The sequence below is a fragment of the Ambystoma mexicanum genome, chromosome 2q (assembly GCF_040938575.1).
Source record: "Ambystoma mexicanum isolate Mex_15411 chromosome 2q, UKY_AmexF1_1, whole genome shotgun sequence".
In the NCBI taxonomy this organism is placed as follows: domain Eukaryota; kingdom Metazoa; phylum Chordata; class Amphibia; order Caudata; family Ambystomatidae; genus Ambystoma; species Ambystoma mexicanum.
This window is the reverse complement of record NC_090924.1, coordinates 1,155,968,512-1,155,985,106: the sequence shown is the minus strand read 5'-3', so window position 1 is coordinate 1,155,985,106 and position 16,595 is coordinate 1,155,968,512.

Here is a 16,595-nt window from a genome sequence, read left to right as displayed (position 1 = left end):
ATTCACCTTACCCACCACGCCCAGTTCAAAAGAATCTGCACCGGCACCTCCCACGCTAGCTAGAAGCTCTAGAAAACTCTCAACAGACAATCTACGCCTGTATCTAAACATCCCAGCACTTGCCCACCCTTTCTCAGATGATCCCAACACCTTAGCAAACATCTACAAAGACACTCTATCTAATGCCATTAACACCATAGCGCCGCTGGAAAACAAAAAAGGAAAAAAGACTCTCCACTCAAACTCCTGGTTCACAGAGGAATTACAATCCATGCGCTCTTATAAAAGAGAGGCTTTAAAAAACTGGCAAATCAACCCTTATGACAACACTAAGAACTGCTTCAACCTCATCTCCAAACAATACAAAGAGGCCATCACCAAAGCGAAAGCCAACGCATTCAATACCTGTATCACTAATGCAAACTCGCAATCCAAAGAAATCTTTGCTATATTTAAGGAACTCACCTCCCCCCTAACACACCAGATGAAGCTTTGTGAGCTAGTATCCAGGCTGCCATGCTGAACAAAATAAATCTTCAGAATAAAATGAAGGACCACCACAATTCTCTTCCCACTCTCTCAGGTATCAATCTGCTTCAATCCACTCCTTCTCCCAACAAACCGCTCTTCTCTTTTAGAGACATCTCCGAGCTTGAAGTCATCAAAATCCTCAAAAATGTAAAACCTTCTATGTGTAAAGTAGATATATGCCCTCTGAAGCTCATCAAGGACTGCGCCAACAGCCTCGCCCCTCTACTAACAGCCTTCACCAATGCCTCTTTCAGAACCGGTATCATCCCTGCGAGCCTCAAAGGGGCATGGGTTCGCCCACTCCTCAAAAAGCCCACACTAGACCACTCCCAACCAAACAACTACCAACCAATAACTACTGTACCCTTCCTCCTCAAGATTTTGGACAAAGCTGCCTATTGCCAAATCCAACAATTCCTTGAAGATAACTCCATACTCGGAACAAGACAATCTGGCTTTCGCAAAGGACACTGTACTGAACCTGCATTAGTAGATCTAAAAAATCAGATCACACAAATCATGGACACAGGAAAACCAGCCCTCCTACTACTCCTAGATCTCTTGGCTGCTTGTGATCTCGTGGACTACAAGACTCTCACCTCACACCTCCCCCAATCAACCAACTCCACTAAAGAAGTAGGGCTCTGGGTCATATCCTTCTTGGAGGGTAGAGCTATGAAAGTCTTCTCCAACATTGCCAACGCAGCCCCCACCACCATCCACTGCAGAGTCCCACAGGGTTTATGTACTGCACCGACGCTTTACAATCTGTTTACAAAGCCCCTCTTCAATAGGCTTGATGCCTTGGGTATCGCGTACACCAACTACGCGGACAATACCCAGGTACTCCTACCTCTCTCGGGAGTATACCTCAAAGATGCCAAAGCACTAGACACAATCTACTCCACCATGCAGGCTTGGATGGCGGCCAACGGTTTCTTCCTCAATGGAGATAAGACTGAAATGATCATACTAGGTCTAAAAACCACCCTAGCCAAATTAGATAAATTATACTCTAATTTCATCATAGATAATACCTTCATCCCTGTGTTTACCTCTGTTAAGACCCTAGGAGTACACATAGACTCTACACTTTCCATGACGAAGCAGGTCAGCGCCATCTCTTCCGCATCAGCACACACCACTAAACGTATAAAAGCCATACCTTTCCAAACCCAACTGTCTAACCATAACAAGAGCAACCATTGGTGCCAAACTCGACTATTGTAACACCCTCCTAGCTGGTACATCTGCAAAAAACATAAACCGACTCCAAATCACTCAGAACAACGCATTAAGAGCAGCACTCAGCATCCCTAAAAGAGACAACATTACCCACGCCAGACAAGAAGTACATTGGCTCCCAGTAAAAGAATGCATCACTTTTAAACTCCTCACTCTCACACACAAATGCCTCACCCTCAGTGCACCCTCATATCTATCGGACACCATTACCAAATCCTCATCCACGCAACCATTCAGGACTTGCTATACCAACCAAATTGACACCTCCACATACACAAAGCGAGAGCTAAAGGGCTAAGCTTCCCTTACTTAGCTGCCAAGTCCTGGAACTCTCTACCTGCTGACATCAGAGCTGAAAACTTGCTCCTCGCCTTCCGTAAAAAACTAAAAGCTACCATTTTCAGTTAATTCCAATCCATCACATGCAAAAGTCAATGTAACTGTAACTAAGAATCGGTATATGTAACTATATCAACTGTCTGTAACCAGTGATAAGAACTACTTGAACTGTCAACCATGAATAATCTCTGTAACTAAGAAAAAAATGTCTGTAACCATGTAACCAGCGCCACAATGCCTCTAGGCTGCTGCGCGCTCAACAAATGCAAATAAATAAATAAATATTACTGAGATAGTAGTCTCTGCCCAAGAAAATGTACTTGATCCCAAGCAAGGAACATTATACACTTTGAAGTATATAACTCAGTTCAAACAAATGGCTTATGAGACTGCATGGCCTGAGGACCCATTAGTCACTATCATGAGAAGAGGTCTCTCAGAAGCACTGACAGATGATCTTGTGAGAGAACCTTGCCCTCCTAATTTGGCTGAATTTATAACGCTAGTCATGCAGTTGGAATATAGAATCCAAGAGGGACGAATAGAGAGAAGGAAGCTCAGAAGCGGATGACAATTTTTCGAATTCATCTAGGCCTAAGATTGTAATGTGTAGATCAGCTGGATCGCTTATGCTGATGTTATCCTACTATTCGACTACACGCCTCACGGAATTCAATGCCTATTAAGAGGGAAAAGTGAATACAAAGTGAAAAATTAGCTAATGATTAAACCTGAAAAAACGGACATCATGAGGTTCTGTAACCCGACCATAATAGTCCCTTAACACACAATCTATTTCTCTGGTGTTGGAAACTATGTACCCAGGCTTAAACTTCTCACCCGATTGTGATGTTGGTGGAGAGTAGGATAAAAACCAAAATAGACCAATTAGCTAGCCAGATGAAGAGCATTAATGGCATTTATTGTAGGTTTTCAATAATACCATTGATACAATTCTACAAAAGTAAAGCTATACCTACATTAATCTATGGCATGAATGTTGAATCTCAAGCTTGGAATCTAGAGTGGGAGCGGCTAGAGGGTAGGCTTTGGATGAGGGTATTATGCATTCCACAGTCTCTCCCTATAGCCTTGCTCCACTATGAGGTGGGTTTGAACTCATTATGGGCTAGCATGGATTGGAGGTTGTTACAACTGTATTGATAAATTAAAGTTCCTCAGACAAACTCCTTATTTACAGATGTAAATCAAGACGACATACGGCAATGAAGACATTAACAAAGAAGGTACAACTTATTCTTTCCACCATATCAAGGTCGGTGGAGGATTTAGTAACTAATTTCATCAGCCTTAAGAAGTCTATAATTGAGATGGACCGATTGACATCGATTCATGTCATGCGTTCATCAAAACTCCAGGGCAGTTTTTCAATTCTGGATAAATTCAGAGGGATTCTGCCCGCCTACTTGACAAAGTTCCCTGATTGTAGATGAAGATATGTTTTTCTACTATTTTGCTTGAATTTACTACCAACATGGGAGATTTTTTCCAGTTGTGCTAAGGAGATAGCCCCTAAAGAGATATTAGCTTTATGCCAAAGTGAGATCAAGCAATATTTACAACATATTATAATTGAGTGTTTGGGAACTCGAGAGCTAATGAGGTCCTCATTTTGTCCATGGCCAGAGGTGGCCTCAGGCAGAAGAATTTTGATGTAAATTGTCCTTGTGGCATGAAACATTTCTATTAATGGAATTCATAAAAGTATATGACGATATGATATGATATGGCATTCATAACGTGCCTATATACAAGTGTTTCAAGGCGCGACGAGGCAAGGGAGGGGAAACAGAGGGAAGACAGACAACCATCCTACTAGGCCTAGGTGACATTGAGATTGCCCAAGTGCAGGGGAGGGGAAAAAGTGCAGGGGGAAGGGGGCAGTGCAGTACATAGGAAACAGTAAAATAAATAAAGACAATAAATAAAAGTGCAGCCAGCTGGTGGCAAGTGCATGGGTAAGTGCAGACATCAGGTGCAGGTGCTAGTACGGGCTGTATGGATACAGAACAGTCCCAGAGTGCAATGGTTGCCAGGGGGCAGTGCACAGGTGCAACTGGCGGGAGGGGACCTGGGCTCGAGGTCTGAGGGTAGCCAGGTAACCAGTGCAGTTTCAGATTCAGCCAGGATATCAGCAGGGGAGAGGAGGAGAGAAAGCAGAAGCAAAGAGGAAAGTCTTGAAGTGCTTCCGGAAGCGGAGATGGTTCTCCTCAACTTTCAGAGAGGCAGGGAGGCTGTTCCAAAGGGAAGCCCCAGCAGAAGAGAGAGATCTACCACCAACTCGCTGCTTGGAGAAGCGACTAACCCTGAGGGAGTTGGATGCGGATGAGCGAAGAAGGAAGATATTTAGGAAGAGAGAGTTGAAGGTATTGAGGTCCCAGGCCCCAGAAGGCCTTGTGGACAATGCAGAGGGTTTTGAACTTGATCCTCGCTGCCACTGAAAGCCAGTGCAGAGATTTCAGTCCTGGAGAGATACGATCAGTAGAGGCAGGCAGATTTAGAAAGAGGCTGTTGCAGTAGTCCAACCTAGGTAGAACCAGAGCTCTGGAGACCAGGAGCTTCTGGGGGAAGGAGAGGAAAGGAAGAATAGGTGCAGCTGTTAGCAGGGACGTCATTTAGGGGTCGCCAGAGGTCGCAAAAGCGACCGCTGCTGATTGGCCAGCGACCTCTGTCAATCTCTTGCGACCTCTGGCATTTCGTCAAATCAGAGGAGGGGGCTTGGCCACAGCAATGCTCATGCCATGCTGCGTGCTTGTAGTCCTCCACGTGGTTTTGCAAGAAGAGAAGAAGCGTCCTCCTCTTGTGTCCAGAAGGCCTGGCCAGCTTCTAATACACGTGAGTAGTGGTCGGGGTGGCAGTGTGTCTGTCTGAGGTCAGTGCCCGGGGCAGGTGTGTGCCGCGCGTGTTGCTGGGTGGGTAAGTAGCTGGTGGCATATGTGTGGGTGGACGCCGTGGCCATGGTGCAGTGCAGCCGCAGTGCGCAGCTGCCGCAGGCCCTGGCCTGCCGGCCTGGCCCACTGCTGGCAGTTCCAAGCCAGTCACTATTGAGTCAGCTGCAGGGCGGGCGCTCGTCTGCAACCGTAGCAGGCCCAGGCTGACCTCACCTGTGTGCTTCAACTGAGCGAGTTCAGTTGAAGCACAGGAGGTCAGCCTACCTGGTTCTGCCGCGGCTGCAGGTGAGTTGAAATCGCCTGCGGATGAATAACTTTACTACAGCACACCTGTTGTTTATTAATGGGAGCGCCCAGATAAGTAAAATGCACGGTTAAAAAAAAAAAAGGTTCATGTCGGCAATACCCGTTGCAAAGCGACGAATGCCTACCACGCTGCATGCACTGCACTCAGCGTGAATCTTAAAGCCGGTTATTTACAACATCGACGAGTTTCATATGCGTTTCGTTGAAAATCAAACAAGGTTTAGCCCGCTTCATAAATGTGTGCTCATTTTCTGAGTTCCTCTGCTCCACTTTTCTTCAATCGTATTATACCTTTGGTTTCCTTAAACGTACGTTTTTTTTCTTCTGGTTTCAGACATGTGCAAAACCGTTCATACTTCGCCTGAGTACTCGCCCCCACGACCCCTGCTTAGCAGGGCAGCTGACCAAATGAAACTGGTGCAAGGCGCGCGCACCCTACACTAGACCAGTAAGTATAGACGGAACCCAAACATTTACTACACTTCACACGTTGGAAGTGATTTTAAGTTTGTGTAAGGCACTGCATTGGAAGCCAAAACTCATTTGGACGCAGATCAGGCACTCTGCGATAAGCTATACCCTACGGCCCATGTGCTGCACCTCTCAAGGGAAGGCACAGCTGTGAAGAGTAGGGGAGTTGTACACCATTCATTCGCTTCTCTCCATCGAATACGTCAGAAAAGAGGCAGCTGGAACGAGATGACTCGCTCACTGTACATGAAACAGCCAATGTAAAGACAAAGTCAGGCAGGTACAAACTCAAAGGTGTTAACCAGCACACAAGAGTTGACAACGTTAGGACACACCCCAATTGATTAGAAGTGCGAGCCCCTGTACAGAGAATGAATAAAGCCAAATTAACAGTTCTATGGGATGGCGTTGTGTTCACTTAGGATGGTCTACAATCACGCTTGCGCTCTCAAGAGAAATATCCTTTTTAGGCTGATTCTGCCCACATGGGTAGTCAAGCAAACTGGCAATTCACATCTGAAACAGAGCACCAACAGAAACCACAGACTTGTGCCTCCTACTTTTAGTTGGGTGTGGTTGGGGTGCAGCTTCTCACTAGGCCAGGGTTCTGCAACCAGTTGTTCTCCACAAGTTCTGGGGTAACTAGAGGGACTGCCCAGTTAGAAGGACTAGGGGCTATATACGTTATGAGACATTAAGGCATAGGTATTCCATTTCTTTTTTTTGGAGGCCTGCAGTTGTAAATGGATATTCATTCCATTTTTCACAGACTGTTTGAATAGTAACCAAGAGGGTGCTTTGGGTTAAAATGTAAACAAATTGTGATATTTAAAGAATATTTATTCAGCAACAGGTAGCAATATTTGCCAATGCACTAATCAAACCAATTTTAAACTTAGCTCTAGATTCTGAAGGAAATGCAAATCATAGACGTCTGGCTGTTTGGTGCAGGAATAATGAAGTCCTAAAACAACTGCAAACAGTACAACAAAACACTGAAGGTAACTTGTCGAATCAGAAGAAAATGGGCTAAGTGCATTTAAGACTGAATGCCATTGAATACATTTTCTCTGGTGAAATATTCTCCCTCTTCCCTTTTATCCTGGCTTTCCCCTATTCCCATACCCGCCTACCCCCCTACCCGCCCCTGTCCCCCCAGAATGTGATTTCGCTCTGTAGTCCTGTTGAAACCTGTTTGGTTTCATACATTTCCTGTGTCAACATGGGCCTTGACACACTGCTACATATGATGATCCATTCTTGTATGACATGTTACAAACAGTGATATTGTAACCATATTTTTCTTAGTGTACTGAGGGATAATGCTGTATGATGCCTCTTCCTGTGATACCATGTGGGGGCGTGGTCAAATGACATCACTTCCTGTGATGTCACCCTTGGGGGTGTGGCATTGTGATGTCACTTCCGCTACCCCTGGCATTTTGGTGAAATGACGTCCCTGGCTGTTAGTGTGACTTTTTACAGACGTCAGAGATGTGACGAGAGAAGGAAAGTGTGGAGTTGAAGATGACCCCATGGTTTTTAGCCTCGCAGGTAGGAGCAGGAAGAGGGCCAAGAGAGGGCGGCCAGAGAGTGACAGGAATTGGAATTAAACCAAACCTCTGGCATTTCTCGGGTATTGCTCTCGGAAACCCTCCAAACTATCGTTCTTCAGCCTTCTAAGAAGGGGAAAGGCCATGTGCAAATCAGGCAGTCCAGCCAGAACTGTTTGGTCAAATCCCTTCTGCACGAGACCACAAGCATCCCAGACATGTTTCGGCCTCACAGAGTTGTCGTAAAGCACAAATCTTGAAATGCGTTTTTCCAGCATAACAATGTTTGCCCCAGTGTAAGGGCACGTCATTAACACTAGAGCAAACATTGTCCTGGTGAAAAATGCATGTAAAGAATATATATTTGTACTAGGGACTTTTTTGCTACAGTCCTAATACAGTGCAAAATGCATTTGCTTTAATGAAAAATTTCTGTAATATGGTCCCTGGTGGCATGTTTGTTTGACTGCCTCAGATTGCTTTTTTTGATGTTTCCAGTGAAGTCTGAATTGTTTTCCACTGTGAAACCCATTTGAAGTTTCCTTAGAAGTAAAATGTGAAGTATGTGGACCCCAGGAAAAAGAACATATTGGGAAAAGGAAATGGAGTAGGGGGATTAACCAGGGGCATCCTGAAGACTAGCAATTCATGTTTATTTGTGTAATTATTTATTTAATTGGATTTTGTAGTGCAACATATGCACAACAGCTTCAGGGCACCAAGAGTGAGAAGTGGGAGATGGGGAGTGGCGATAACAGAGGAGGGCACTGAATAACTAAGTATTAGAATGGGGTCTGACAGTGGTACAGGTCGCTGTGGCTCCCTGCACACCATTTTTTTAATCCTTGGTCTATTTTATTCTTACGTTAGTGCAATTCTATTTATTTCCATTTACAGGCTGTGCCTGAAGCGTATTACTGATGCGCTACTTTTTCAATGTATTTTTTGCACGCAACTTACTATCTTATTTAGTTTGAACTCTCTGTCTGTTCTTTGGATATTTTATTTACTTTCTTTGGGTTCCTTGTAACTGCTACGGCAGTGTGAGGCTGCCTGGACTCACTCGCAGCCTCAGAGCTCCTCGCGTTGCTCGCCTGTCTTTTCATTCTTGACTGCAAGCACCCCGCGAGTCTGTCCTTGTGTTTCACTGGTACTTGCAGCTGATGGCTCCTGCAAAAACATGAGTATTTTCAGCGGCCCTATACCTGGAGCGTGCAGTGCAATCGCCTCACCTCTGCCGAAGTCCCGCTTAAATCCTGCCCATCTGAGCCCATCTGTGTCTCAGCCGGCCTCTGGCTGCCCCCATCTGGGTCTAATGCTCTTTTTAGCCGCGTGCAGAGCTGTTGTCCCTGGCACCGGTGGACACAATCCTTCCTGCCAATTGGCACAGAAGCTCCTCTTCCGTTTCTCCGGGGTTGCATGTATTTCAATTGAATGCACGCTCCCTTGCGGCACACGCCTCTGACTGTCTTGACTTTCTACAAAACACCTCGCCTGATTTTGCCTTTTTTACCGAGACCTGGTTCAGGAGCTCCTCCAACCTGGTTATTGGCCAGGCATTACCTCATAATTATACCATTCTCAGACATGATCGTTCCTCCGATCGTCATGGCGGTGGAATTGCGTTGATATTCAATTCTATTTTTAAATGTTGCATTTTACCGTTTTCCCATTTGCTGCTTATGGAAGCTTGTCTCTTTTGCGTGGTTATTTCCCCCACCTCACTCTTCACTTTCTACAGGTCTATCGAGCTCCTACTTGGGAAACAGCTTTTATTCCTGGTTTCCTTGAAATACTCTCTGAACAGAGGCTCCATTACAACTACCTCATTGTTCTTGGTGATTTTTGCTTTCACCCTAATGATCCTTCCAATCTCCAAGCCTTGCGCTCTCTGACTGCTCTTGCTGATTTTGGCCTCTGCCAGCTGGTTACCGGCTCTAAACACTCTTCAGGTGCCCATTTGAGACATCCCATCTCCTGGTCTGATCACATAATCATTCCTATCTCCATCAAGGTCTCTCCAGCTCCCCCTGTGCCTACTTTACCACATCCTCCTACCCGTCGCTGGAATCGTGTTTGCCAGCCCGCCATTATTAATAACATCATCAACCATCTCCCTGCGGCCGCCCCATTGGATCTCTTCTCTTTGACCTCAGCATTTACTACTGGAGCCAATATTGTGGCTCCTCTTCAGCCCTCTAGCCTCATGGCCGCCCTTCGCAGTCCTGGTACTCGACCTCTCTTACTGAGCTGCGCTTACTTAAGTGCCAGGCCGAACACAGATGGAGAATTGATTATTCTCTCCCTGCCCTGCTTGCCCTCAGTGGTGCTACTGCTAGCTACCAGCTTGCCATTTTTGAGGCTAAGCGTGCTTTCTTCACCTCTTCCATTGAAGTGGCCACTAATGCCCCTAAAACTCTTTTTAAGATTGTGCATGCTTTGTCTACTCTCCCTCCTTCTAATTCTATTAGCCCTTCCCTATCATTGTGTTGTTCTTTATCCTCTTTTTTTCAGGGTGACATTTCTCTTATTCGACAGAAGATCCTCGTTTCTCAACATTCAGCTTCTCTGTCCCCCTATGTTGATCCGGTCCCTACACTCCCGGTTCTCTGGTCTCAGTTTCTTGTATTCTCTGAGGCTGACATCACCGCAGCTATTCTGCATCTTAAATCAGCCTCTCCAGCCTACCCTATTCCTCTCAGGGTCATTAAGGTGATTAATCCTCAGATTGCCATACTGGTATCTTTCTCTGTAAATCTTTCCCTACCCACTGGTGTTATATCTTCTTCTCTTAAACATGCGTTGGTTATTCCTCTTCTCAAAAAGTCCAATCTGGACCCCACCCCCCTGGAGAATTCCATCCCATCCCTCTTCTGTAATACCCTATGAAATTGCTTAAATCACTTATCACACCCTGTTCTCCTCTTTTCTGGAAAACTCTTTCTGCCTTGACCCATTTCACTCAGGCTCTAGGCCTAGTCAAGGTACTGAGTCTGTTTTGGTGTCGGTGGTGGACGACTTCACTCAGATTGCGCACCGGGAGGGGGGTGAGTGCCCTCCTCCTCCTGGAGCTCTCTGCGGCGTTCAAAACCATTCACCATGCCATTCTTATCCAGAGGCTCTCTACTAGGCCTTTCTGGTACAGTTCTGCAGTGGTTTGTTTCTTTTCTTATGGATCACTCTCAATCTCTGTTTTTTTCCCCTTTTACGTCTTCTGCTCTTCCTCTCCTCTGCGGAGTCACTCAAGACTCAGCTCTCTCCCCTTTACTCTTTAATGTCTACATTTGTCTGCTCATTTTGCTGATTCAGTCTTTTGGTGTTTGTTGTTATTCCTATGCCGATGATACCCAGATCTTGATGTGTCTGGATCTGGCTTCGTCCAATACCACCCTGCGTTGTTGATCTTGTTTGTCGGCAAATAATTTCTGGATGGTATGCAATTGGCTTTGTCTCAATGGGGACAAAAGTGAGGTACTCCTAGTCGGTCCCCAGCCTGACGCTTCTCTCTGGTCCACAGCCTTCGCACCCTTATTTCATCCGACATGGACAATAGGGATGTGAAGAAGTGGAATCGTTGAATCAGACTAAAAGATCAAACTATATATCTCCAGCAACCACAGCAGCCCTGATGAACATCCGTGAGAAGTACAGATTGTTCAGTAGAACTGAGATGGCCTTTGCTTCTCTTGTGCCCCCCAGTGTTCAAGCTATTGCTAATGTGAAGTGGCTTAATGTCACTTGCTATGAGCTCTTACTGTTAATGAACTCTTTCAAATCAGCTTTTAGTGCCATAAAGGAAGAACTGCAGGCCTTGAGGCTTATGGCCCTGCAGAATATGTATACCCTTGACCTCCTCCCAGCTATGGAGGTTTTTTTTTGTCGAAAGATAGCAAGCACATGCTGCATCTTTGTGCCTCCTAATGATTCCGAAAATGGAACTCTGACACAGACAGTCGCCACATTGCATAAGCTTAGGTTGGTCATGGAGAAAGAAGCAGGAATCACAAATGACGCTCGGTTGGACTCTATTTTATCTGGGGTACCTTCTTAGATGAGCATAGCTGTGAAGATCCTCACGCGGATTTTTGTCTTTCTGCTTATTATCTTTTTTGGTTCTTTTGTACCTGTCAGATACTCTTATGATGCTGTTCTGCTAAGATACTAGAAGCAGCTGCCATGATGACTGTGAAACTGTCCAATGCTAGGACCACAACCATTTCCTACCACATGGGTACTCAGACTGAGTTAGAAGTGGATCATGGTTGTTTGAGATTCCAGGTATTGTTCTATGTCCTCCACCAAATTGGGATGATTGTGTGGAACAGTGGGTAGATTGCAGAAACAGTGGGGGTACAAGTTGGGGTTGTTCATCAGAGGAGTATGCCCTTAGTGGGACTAAACTGAGAGATGTCTACAGAGTCTTGATTCCCCGAAAAGATGTTTTAGAAGGACAAGGAATTGGTTTATTAGTTCATTAATTATCTTAAGGGTGAATGTTGCGGTGGTCAATATTAGTTTCAATGGGAAAGAAGGCTTCATGTTGCGTTTGCCATATTGGTGATTGGGAAAGAAGTGATGTTGTGCTTTAGTATGTATCGAGTGTAGTTAATAACTATGGAATGAGTGTTACTATTAGTAAATTAGTGTGAATACAATGTAGCTGTGTGGCATGCAACGTAGCACCTAAAGATGGGAAGTGAGCCGCTTTATATGCACAAGTGAGACAGGAGAGTGGCGGAGGGGGAAGCCACTGTGAAGGGACGCGGTAGTCTTGAACAGACATGATCCGACATGTATAGATAGGGGCTTTCAGGGAAATGCCTGCATGGGACAGTTGGGGAAGTTGGGGGTACATGGTGAATACATGAATACATGAGAAGGCTGTATACCATGAGTCCCTCATAGATGGGCTGTATGTAGGCTACAGAAACCTGGTTGTTGAGATAAACTTTGTGTAACCTGGGGAGTTTATTGATCGAGGTCAAAGAATGGTTGATGGCACTTAACTGTATTTGGGCAGCTACAATAACATCAGATGGTCAGTTGTAGCTGGCTCGAAAAGAAGGGCTAGTAGTTTACGGGTTTATGACTTGATGCTATTGTGGATAGGAGATGTAATCATCCTGAGAACATGGGAGTTTGTTATTGGTGACCTGGGAAGTCCTGCCACCTGGTAGGTTCGACTTAGTGCCAGGTAATAAACCCAGTGCTTAAGGGCAGGGATGGCAAATGGTTTATGGGTTTCCGTCAGGTTCTCAGCCGTATCCAGGATGTGGCCAGGTGCCATGCATGCTGAAATGGTAGTTATAAAAGTATGGGTGGATAAGATGTTTATCATCATTTCAAAGGGAACCTGTTTATTTCTCTTCCTCCTCATATTTATGAAGTGTCCTTGAAAGGCCATGTGCATGACTGATTATGGAAAGATCCCAAAAGGGGTGAGCTGTATCTAAAGCAAATGTATATTGAAGGGGTTGGTGGTTAAGTGAATCTAGCCAATGAGACCGTGGGAACTGAGGGGGATTAGATTTTGTTGTATAGGGTTAACAAATCATGTTTGGGGGTGACTTTGTAACAAAGTATGTGGGAATGTGTTAAATGTTGCAATAATGTATATAAGATTTAATCTTTGTATGGTTCAAGGCAAATCGGGTTAGTTCTTTCTCTAAGGAGTGGTCTAGCCCCTCACTGACATTTGTATACAATAAACTTGCTCTACGGCAAAAGTGCACTCACTTCTTGAGAGGTGGACCTATTATGAGTAAGGAGATCCGAGGTCCACCCCACAGATTTCACAATAAGCAAAGGAGAGTAGACATATGTCCTTGCAGAGGATCAGGCCCACTGTCCAGGCTCAAAATTTATATATCACTATTTTTAGTACTTACATTTTGACACTTTGGAAAAAATAAAACTCAGGACAGATTTGCAAAAGCATGTTTTCAGGTCTTTGCTGATGCTCTTCACGCAAGTGAGTTGTCATGATGCCTACCTCCAAGGAGCCAGACCAGGCCCAGCTACCCCAGAGGCAGACATCATGTCCCCGAGGGAAGTCTCAGCAGCCCCAAGTAGGGGCCCTTTGGACTCAGTCCTGGCGCCTTTGGCGCCAGGCTCATATTGGACAACAGTCCTGGCGCCATAGGCGCCAGGCTCATAAAAGATGACTTTGTGTTTAAAGGTGCTTGGTGTAAACTTACCTGATGCAGACCATGCTGCAACATCCGGGCCATCTAGAGGCCTGAATGGGACTACTTTATCTTTGGGGACTACTTAACCACACGGGTGTGGCTGGAGGAAGAATACATACCTGAGAGGAAGGATACATACCTGGAACTACTTCGAAGGCTATTTAAGCCATGCCCAAGCAGCAACTCACGCTTCGCGTTGTTCTGCATCTAGCAGCTGGGCGCTCACTGTGTCTGCTCCTGCATCCTGACTTCTGCCACGCCCGCCAGCATCCTGGAACACCTGCAAAGGGAGAAGAGAAGAGAATAGGAGAAAGAAGAGTCCTTACCTGCTTAATCCGCATTCCGGAGACATTTCGCCGACGATCCTGAAAAGGAAGACATTAATTTTAAAAGCACATCGCATCGATCGCTGCAGCGCCGCATTCCACTCACCTTTACTAGGCGCCTCCATGTTCATCAGCGACCATCTGGATCCGCAACCACATTTCAGCGCCCAGGGAGAAAAAGACAAGAACAAAGGTGAGCTAGGGAAGAGAATAAGAAAACCTTAATTTGCCATCATAAGACTTACCTGTTGGGTCATTCCCACTTCATTTCGGGTCGGTGCCACATCCTGGCATTTCCGGACCCCGGCCCCTAAGGGGAAAAAGAGACATCAGCGTTAGTGAGCGAATGCTAAGACATTACCTGAACGCTCATTAAAGACTTACCTGATATCTACTGGAACTGCACCTTTCACTTTGGGTCGGTGCCATATCTCTGGCATTTCCGAACCCCGCCCCTATGGGGAAAAAGACACAAGCATTAGTGCATTAATACAAGGACACTAAAGGAACCTCTCATCAAACAACTCACCTGAGTTTCCTTCGTCGGTTCCATTGCTCATCTCGGAATCTTTGTTCTGCACCTGAAATAGAGACAACAGACAATTATTATTTCGGGCTCATACTTATAAAAAGAATTCTCACAGAACTTTACCGGGAAGGTCAAGCAAACTTGAACTCTCTACAATCCATGATCCAGTGAAGTAACTGGATTACAACGCGCCCCTGCATCAGATGCAGGATGGAGAGCTCGTCCTTTCAGACCCTAAGGTGAGACTTCACGGGGAATCGCAGAAGGGTTTCGTGGAGGGTGAGAAGGGAGTGGGAGGCTTACACATTATCCCGCAGATTGTTAATACTCCCTTTCCACACACAGAAGGATATTTCTGCGAATCAGACAAGCCAGATTTGAAGGTCCGGTCCAGTCCATCTTCCGAGTCCTGCACTTCACCATAGAAGAGGCAACAGCACTCCAAACCAGGCCTGCGCCTCCGTGGGAGTCAGGTGAGCGTTGCAGAACGCGAAGCCTACCTACAATTTCCCACCCGGGCGCTATGGAAACTTCCGAGACAGACCAGCTGGTCCAGCATTTGGGGCAATTACAGGCAGAAGTCCACTCCGCCCGCCAGGAGACTAACGCTCTCAAAAGAGAACTGATCCTATCTAAGGAAAGAACTGATGACCTGGCCAAACGGTTGTTGCAGGGTCAGGCAGGACAAACTCCTTTACCTAGTTCCGGGGGTAATCATACTTCTATGATTTCGAATAACCCGGTACAAATCAATCTACCTGGAAACATGCCTTTGGCCCCGCCTGAACGTTTTGCTGGGGACCCCAAGAAATATGCCATTTTTATGAACCAATGTCGCTTACACTTCCTATGCAGACCTGGGGCCTTCCCTAATGATCAGACCAAGGTAGCTTTTGTATTATCTTATCTCAGCGGCAGTGCTGCCGATTGGTCAGTTCCTTTGGTAAATCAAGATGACCCAATTCTCCAGGATTTTCAAGGCTTCCAGGCAAGCATGGAAAGATTATTTGCTCGACACTCTCAGGGACAGGCCCTAGACAACGAACTGCTATCCTTACGACAAGGTAACCAGGATCTCTTATCTTACATCGCCACCTTTAATAGGTTGGTTGTGGAAACTGGGTGGCCAGAGAATAAAAGGATCACATTATTTCATCGAGGTCTGCGCGGAGAACTTAAAGACGTGCTAGCCCAAATAGTAAATCCACCCCAAGTCTGCGCGGAGTACATAGACCTTGTGGTCGAACTTGATCACAGACTTCAGAATAGAAAAGCAGATCGATCCAAGTTTGAAACCAGATTGTTGATCAAAACTGACGCTAACCCCAAGAGTACCGATGTTTCCGAACCTATGCAAATCGGTGGAGTTAAAGGACCGTTAACGCAGAAGGATCGGGAGAGAAGGCGGCAAAAGCAATTATGTCTCTATTGCAGAGCTGCTGGTCACTTTCTACGAGATTGTCCGGTAAAACCACCTAAGAAGGTTGTTGGAGCCACTGACAACAATTTAACAGAACCTGATTCGGGAAACGACCAAGCCCGACAAGCGTAGAGGTCCGCTTGCCGAGCTTGAAAACAAACTCTTTGACCTCACATTTCATCATGCCAATGGTCCTCGTGGATCCGAAACAGCCTCGGCGGTTGGATGCTATAAAGGCATACATCGACAGTGGAGCTATTGGAAACTATGTAGATCATGAATTGGCCTCCAGGATTAATCTCCCTCTCTGTCCGAAAACTAACAAGGATTTCATTACTACAGTTGATGGAACCGAAATAGCCTCAGGGCCGGTAACTCATTCCACTACAGAAGTGACACTAGTGGGTCAGGATGGACATCGGGAAGCTATTGTGTTTGACGTAATCAAGGCCCCACAGTTTCAAGTAATTCTAGGAATTCCTTGGTTAGAAACACATAATCCTCGAATAGACTGGCGAGCAAAAAGAATAACCTTTCCTGATTGTGAACAAACTTGTTATCCCAGAAATCCAAATATGGGCCTGGCCGCCGTAACTTCCGCCACTATACAACTACCGGCTGAGTACCAAGAATTCCAAGACGTTTTCCAAAAAGAACAGGCCAACACGTTACCTCCCCACCGGTCGTACGATTGTCAAATCGATTTGTACCCAATGCTCAACCGCCTTGCAGTAGGATTTATGCACTTACTGAACCTGAGAATCTTCATTTGCGT